The sequence below is a fragment of the Nicotiana tomentosiformis genome, chromosome 3 (assembly GCF_000390325.3).
Source record: "Nicotiana tomentosiformis chromosome 3, ASM39032v3, whole genome shotgun sequence".
Taxonomy (NCBI): Eukaryota; Viridiplantae; Streptophyta; class Magnoliopsida; order Solanales; family Solanaceae; genus Nicotiana; species Nicotiana tomentosiformis.
In genome coordinates, this window is record NC_090814.1 from 44,048,724 (window position 1) to 44,056,752 (window position 8,029).

Consider the following 8,029-nt stretch of genomic DNA (forward strand, 5'->3'; position numbering starts at 1 on the left):
AGGGTTTGTGGGAAATTTTTGGGAGGATTCTTTGCAGAGCTTATGTCTGGTTATTATGCTCTATTTTAAGTCTAATATATGAAGAAAATAGGCCCTTAAAAGGCCTCTTTGGACGACCCGAAATGGCCCATTTTTGGGCTTTCATTTAAGCAAGTAGGTGACACACCTACTTGTCACCTAGCAGCTTGCGCAGTATCGCAAAAATGCACATATCTCTCTACTCCGATGTCGTATTGACAAATGGTTTAATGCGTTGGAAACTAGACTCATAGAGCTTTAATTTGATAGTGGAACGCTCCATAACTCTAAGTATATTGGGAGAAAATTGCAGTTACATTTGACCCAAAGTTTCAGTAAAACTTATGAATGTAACTTGTGATGACTTTCATCGACTTTTGTTCCACAACTCGCTTGACTTAAAAACATAACACGCGGATGTAATATGACTAATATAAATCATAACATAATCTCTTTATCAATTTAAACACCCTGGTCTCACTCCAAAAGTACATGTTATAACATTCCCAATTTGTCGACTTTCGACGAAACATTATTTGTTTTCAATTCCTTTAGCTTGTGAAACTTCCAACCATCTTTGTACTTGTTGTTAATGATCTTTAATATTTGTAACCTCCGAGGTAATATGATTAACTTACTTTGCAAACTTTTCAAATATGATTTCACTTCTGAGCTTACATCAATTGACTTATGACGACTCATACGTACGAAAACATGGGTTGTAACAACGGGGTGATCCTTTAGGCTAAAAAACTTAGGACCCCCCATCTTGTCTTTAAACCAATTATCTGTGTTTACTCAAGGACTTTCTAATAATGATTTTTTTTCAAACTTCTTGTTTTTCTCTCTGACTATTTGACTAATTCATATAATTCAAGTTCGGCCGGGACCCATAGTTGTGGACCTCGAAGAGTGCCTAACACCTTCTCTTCGAGGTAATTTGAGCCCTTACCCGATCTTTGGTGACGCAAACTGGTTAAACTAGAGTTATTTGTAAATAGGTGCCCTAACGCACCTCAAACCCATTAGGTAGCGTCTCTCTCTTTTAACACCTTTCTTTTAATGAGTTGTCATGTGTCGAAACTCGATTTTGCGAGAAAGAGGAGTGCGACAGTATGATGTTGGATGAACTTCCTGGATCAACCAAAACACTCTTAATTTTAAATCTAAAACATTGAGAGAGATTACTAAAGCATCATTGTGTGGAAGTAGAAGTCCGTCAACATCCTCCTCTATGAAGGTGATGTCATCTTTCGAGATTTCCTAGACCCTCTTGTCATGATTAACCAATATCTTTGTTTTATTTTCTGCCGATAATGTTACCCCATTGATTTCATTCCCGCCAAATATCATGTTGATCGTCATCCGGGGTGATCCTGCTACCGGTTTCGATGGCTCTGCTTCGTCCCGACTCCGACCATAGTTGTTTAGGGAGAGGTCACTTAAAAACTCTCTAAGATGGACATTCTTTAACAACGTTTCCACCTCCTCGCGAAGATGTCGGCAGTCCCTAGTTCTATGGCCGTGAGTCCCATGGAATTCACACTACAAACTAGAATCTCTCTGGTTAGGATTTGATCAGATTGGTTTCAGAAACTATGCTTCATTGATATTCCTCATTGACGACACCAATTTTACCAGGCAGATGTTAAAGTTGTAATATGATAATCTGGGATATGCGGGATATCGGGCCCCTGACATCTTTTTTTCTTGCAACGACTTGTTGTTTCGTCCACGATCCACCCTTCTGTTGGAAGCAAACCTATCTAATGATTAAAATCCTTTTCTGCTACGCCCATCGGTCCTCTCGTACGGTAGAAAATGACCCCTAGAGGACCTCCGATCTGTGTCAAAGTCATTTTTAAACTTATCCTGATTCTTATTGCGACCCCGTCCCTTGGTTGATATCGATGTGCCAAGTTTATCATCTTCTATCCTTATCTTTGACTCATAGCAGTTATGGACATCCGCCCACGTGGTTTCCTGAAACTTGATTAATCTCTCCTTCAGTTTTCGAGAGGCATCAGAACTCTGTAGGTTTAGACCCTTCGTGAATGCCTCTGCTGCCCATTCATGTGGAACCGTTGGTAACATCTTCCTTTCTTTTTGGAACCAAATCACGAATTCTCGCAGCAGCTCGGACTCACCCTGCAAAATTCTGAATATATCTGCCTTTCTGGCCTGGACCTTTCTCGCTCTAGCATGAGATTTTATGATGAATCTGCAAGCATTTCAAAAGAATCGAATGAATGCTCAGGTAAGAGGGAATACCATGTTAGGGCACCCTTCATGAGGGTTTTGCCAAACCTTTTCAACAAAACCGACTCGATCTCATGCTAAGCCAAGTCGTTTCCTTTTACTGCCGTGGTGTAGGTAGTGATGTGTTCATGCGGATTCGATGTCCCATCATACTTCGGTATATCTGGCATTTTGAACCTTTTTCGGGATCAATTCTGGTGCCGCACTTGGTTTGAACGGCAATTGCGTGTACTGTTGGAATCTGGACCCTTTAACACTGGCAGCGTGCCCGATATCTAATCCATCCGACCATGAAACTCCTTCGCATTATGATCCATTTGTTCATTCATCTCTCTCCTGAATCTCATGAGCTCGATTTTGAAAGGATCATTCAATTTATTGTTCCCAGAACCACTACTGATTCCCCTATTATTATCGGTCCTTTGTGCCGTATGATTTGCGGGAGCATTGGGATAAACCGGGGCCCTTCCATTAGCATTGTTGGAAGCACTTTATAACGCTTGCTTCAATTCCGTCATCACACGATCTTGCCTTAAGAGGTTGTCCATGACTGCTCTTTGCTGCTCTCTCAAGAGTTTAACCGTTTTCGCAACGTGTTCGTCCTCAGTGTTCGTCCTCTGCTTTTCTTCGTTGCGAGTTTTGCTGATGGACTCATCATGCTGAGACACCGCTTCTCGTTCATCGTGTGCTCCAACGCTGTGAACGTTGTTGACATCATTGGTTGCCATATCTGACTTTTACTTAAGAAAAAACCGAAATTTGTTAGTAACAAACAAATGAACCAAAGCAATTACGCAGCATCTATGCCCCACGGTGGGTGCCAAACTATTTACCCGTACAACGGTACAGTTTAATTTATTGTGTGGTTTATAAACAAGTGAATCGATTTGATCCAGAAATGATAAACAAATGAGAACAAAAATAAGATTAACAACTGAAATTAAAGGAGATAATGAGCTTGATTACGAACTCGATCTTTCCGAGAGCAAAAATAAATGCACTGATAAAGCGATGATAAAACTGTTTAGATTGAGTGTAAAATAGTAGAATAAAACTGTGAAGAATGTTTTATTTCCGTACTGAGGTTGTCAATCCTGATGTTTATAGTTATCCTTAGGGAGACAAGAACCTAAAATCAAGCTCCTCTTGAATGAGAATAAAAATGCCACTAATGGGTGCATAACGACTGACTTTGAATGCAGATATTCTCTGTAACGACTGCTCATTAAATGCTATCCGATGTCAAGCCTTTGAAACTTTACCATCAGTCGTGCTTCCTTCGGGATATATTCTATACTAGTTATGCACTTCGTACCCGGTGCTGATTATTTAACGACTCAGCTCGCCGTTTAGCCACTTGTTATCAACCGATTTCACCCCATACAGTTCGCACATCCTAGAATTATCTCCTTTGTTCTTATATATTGAAATCAAGGTACACTCTATTCATTCGGTGAGATCCTACCACTTTTTAGTATATACATAAATAGCTTGATAAGCTATACCTCTCCAACATCTCAAGAGACTTTCATATCTCTAACAACATGTTTGGAAGGCCACCTATAAATTAAATTTGGGTGTAATTGGATGTAATTACACAGTTTGGCATGTTTGTCTGACCAAGTAATTACTTGACCAACATGAAAAATGGTGTAACTGAATGGATGTAATTATATTCTCTAATTCTCAAGAGGGAGGTGAGCATTAATGGTAATTACACTATGTAATTACAAGCTAATATAACTTTGAAAATTTCTTTTATTTTTCTTCTTTTAAATATATTAAGTGTTATTATTTATAAACTATTTCTCCTCCATTTCTCTTATCCTCCTTTTTCAACCATCAAATGTGTTGCTTATGGTGTGTTTCCAATAGTTTTACAACTTCTCATATTTTGTTTCTTTCCTTTTTATTGTTCTTTATTTTTTTAGTTATTAAACATAATTTTATAGTTACAAGATTTATTTCTATTTATTGGTATAAATAATTAATAAGAACAAAATACCTTCTAAACTCCTATCTATCTTTTGTTATTTAAAAAATATGACAAATCATAAATTTCATACTATATTCATATGAGTTGGTACAAAAAAAATTAAATTCATAATTGAAGCTCTATATAAATTATTTTAAATTAAGAAATTAATTTGTTAATAGATAGTCAAGATACCTATTTTTCTTTACTATATTAGTTATCAACTTATAATTATTTAATACTTTTATTTATATAGAATATATATATATATATATATATATATATATATATATATATATATATATATACTTTCTTTTGTTAGTCTAACTTTTTTTATATTCACATGAGTAATTAAATTTTTTATTAATTAACTTAAGTAATAATTTTATTTATTTATAAGATATCAGTTATTTTTATGATATTATTTACTAATTTATAATTATTTAATTTTACGGGAAAATATTTATTTGAAATATCTCTTAGTTAATTAATTTTTAATATTTATTATTTACATATATGTTTTTCATACAGTAAAACCTATCCACATATTAGTTAGAGTTTTTTATACTTAACTACATAATTATACTTATCTAACCAAACATGACAAAGCGAATTACACTGTAATTACGTTGTGACAAACAAACAGATCATTACATGTGATGACCCGATAGGTCGTTTTGAGTACTAGCCTTTATTTATGTGTTTCGAGATATCAATTACCTACATTTGATACTTTTTGATTTGCATGCGTGATCCGTATCATTTTCTAAAAAGGTTTTACGTAAAAATTTGAAGAACAAGTAATTTTAGGCTTAAAATGGGACTTGAGTTGACCACGGTCAACATTCTTGGTAAATAACCTCGGATCAGTGTTTTTACGATTCCGGTAGGTTTGTAGGATATTTTTGGACTTGTACGCACTTTTGGTTGGGGTCTGGGTTGACCCGACCGCATTTCAGCGTGTTATGTGAAACATTGTGAAAATGAGTTTCAAGTTGAAAATTCTTGAGTTTTGATGATCGATTCATGTTATTTAATGTTATTTTGTTGATTTGATGTAGCGAGCAATTTTGTAGGATGTTATTACCCTTATGTGCATGTTTGGTTTGGAGCCTAAGGGGCTCATATGAGTTTCAAGTGTGTTACAAAAGAGTTTGAGCCATCAAGCAACTACTGGTGCAATACCAGTTGCTAGTGTCTGATGAAGATCTCGCAATTGCGAGCCTCGCTTTTGCGATCAATAGATCGCATTTGCAAGCATGTTCCTGGTCTAGGTGACCTCGTATTTGCAAGGAAAATATTCGCTTTTGCGAACATCTCGGTCGGATTTTCGACCACTGGTAGCTATTGTCAGCTTCACATTTGCGAAGCATTTGGGTGCATTTTGATGGAAGGCTATAATCTCGTATTTTAGTCTCTTATTGGACTCTAATTTACTGCATTTTTATTGTGTTTGAGCTTTAATCGCTAGTGTTTTGCACTTATTCTGTGTTTTATGCCTTGTAGGATTCCGATCTATGATAGATGTTATGGAATGAATTTGAGTGATTTGGAACTTTGAAGTCTGAGTAAAAACCCAAGGGAGTGCCGAGGACCAAAACCGGATGTCAAAACACAAAAAAAATCCATACTCAGAGAAAACTTCACTAGTGCGGAGCGAGGGGGGCATGGGGCGCCGCGGCTGCCCATTTTCCTGCTGTCTAACAGATTTCATCTCTCTGGATTTCCCCACTAATGCCCCGCATGGCGCGTCTGTGCACATTTTACAAAGTAATTGTACTATTTCGCGTAGGAAAAGGTGATTTTGTTTGGGCCCGACCCTACTAGGTATAAATACATGGAAAAACATTATTTTCTGGACTTTTGATATATTCGATACCTAAGGAGGTAAGGAGGAGTTGGAGAAGCAAAATCACAAGGAGTTCATCATTCAATCCTCACTCAAGACCTGCGTTTGGATCATTTTATGTTTTCCTTTACTTTATACATATTTGTGATGAATTTCTCCATATCTATGGAGTAGTTCTCTTTAGGGTTTGATGGATTTGGTGTATTGATATTTGCTTGTGGATTATAGCTCTAGTTTTATGTATTGAATCATTTTGGATGATTTAATCGTTGCATCTATATTCACTTGTTCATGTAATCGAGAGATGCATAACTTGTCATATCTGTGCATTATCTTGTTGGTTGAGTTTATTAATTCTTCTTAGTAATCGAAAGAGGCTAGTTGAATCATTGATTAAACCTAGTTAGGAGGATAATCAAGAGAGGTTCTCCTAAAGACCAATCCATTACGAATTCTTGTATATTTTCACATAGCTTAAATTGGTTCATATTGAGTATCGCGCCCCTTTTTCTCTCGGAATCGGGTCTCGACGTGTGACAACTCTTTTAAGGAGGTATTAAAAGAGGAGAGTCGCTACCTAACGGTTTAAAGTGCGTTAGGGTACCTATTTGCATATGACTATGGTTTGACTAGTCTGCATTACCAAAAATCGGGTAAGGGCTCGAAATTACCTCGAAGAGAAGGTGTTAGGCACTCTTCAAGGTCCACAACTGTGGGTTCCGGTCGAACTTGAATTATATGAATTAGTCAGATAAACAAAGACAGAGAAAACAAGAAGTTTGGGAAGTTTGATTATCAAAGGCTTTGAGTAAATACAAACACTTGATTCAAAGATAGATGTGGGGTGCTAAGTTTTTTAGCCTAAAGGATCACCCCGTGCAACATAAATAATACTTCGTAACTCCCTCAAGATGGGGTGTTACTCGTATTATTCAGCAGGCACAGACTATCATCTCCTGCTACCCGATTACTATCTTTAAATTATTACCTAAAGCGCACTAGTTGATTCTAAATCGTGCCTTATGCGCGCACTACCCGTCCCATGCCTATGGTCCAGGAGGCATTTGGACCCCTATTTTTGGGTGGTTCTAGACTTGACTTAGGCTGCTCAAAAAATGCTAAAACTAAGCGACAATTCAAAACAAATAGGCATGGTTTCTAGATGATCTGATTCAGATGTGCAAGCCACTTTAGACCTAGGATTTCTAAATTACCAGTTGGCAAGTGCCAAATGCTGTTAAATGGCTTATTATCGATTATCAGTGGACAAATCTATAGGCATGATTTCTAGGTGATTTATACAATAAGGAACAGTGAAACTCATTAGAAGTGCTCAAAATTATTTCTCTTCCTAATAATCACGTGGATGAACAACGTTTGAAAAGCGAGTAGTAATGTCCTATAGGCATGATTTCTAAAGCTTGGCGATTGGAACTGATTCTCATAAATTAGCTCCTATAGGCATGCTTTCTAGGTGGACGATGAGATTGCAATAGCGAATTAATTAGTTAAAACCCTATGGGAATTATATCTATTGAACAGATTAAGGAGCAGTCATTAGCAATTATTTTCTATAGGCATGCTGTCTAGCAACACATAGCAATAAACAGAAGAATAGATAGAATACTCATGCATTGATAACATACTAATTATGCGAGTGTGTGATTCCCTAATGACATAATTTCTAATAGTGCACAAAGAGATTCACATATAACAGGTCGGATAGATCACACAAATCCTATAAACATGCTTTCTACCCTTTTTCATGCAAGTATTAGGAGATAACCATTTCCCAATTCCACTATCACCTCGATTGTTATTACATAATTATTACAGGGCCAATAATGAATAAATTACAAAGTAGTACAAGTAATAACAGTAGGCCCAAGACAGGCCCAAAGATACCCAGCACTAACAAGCCTTCAACT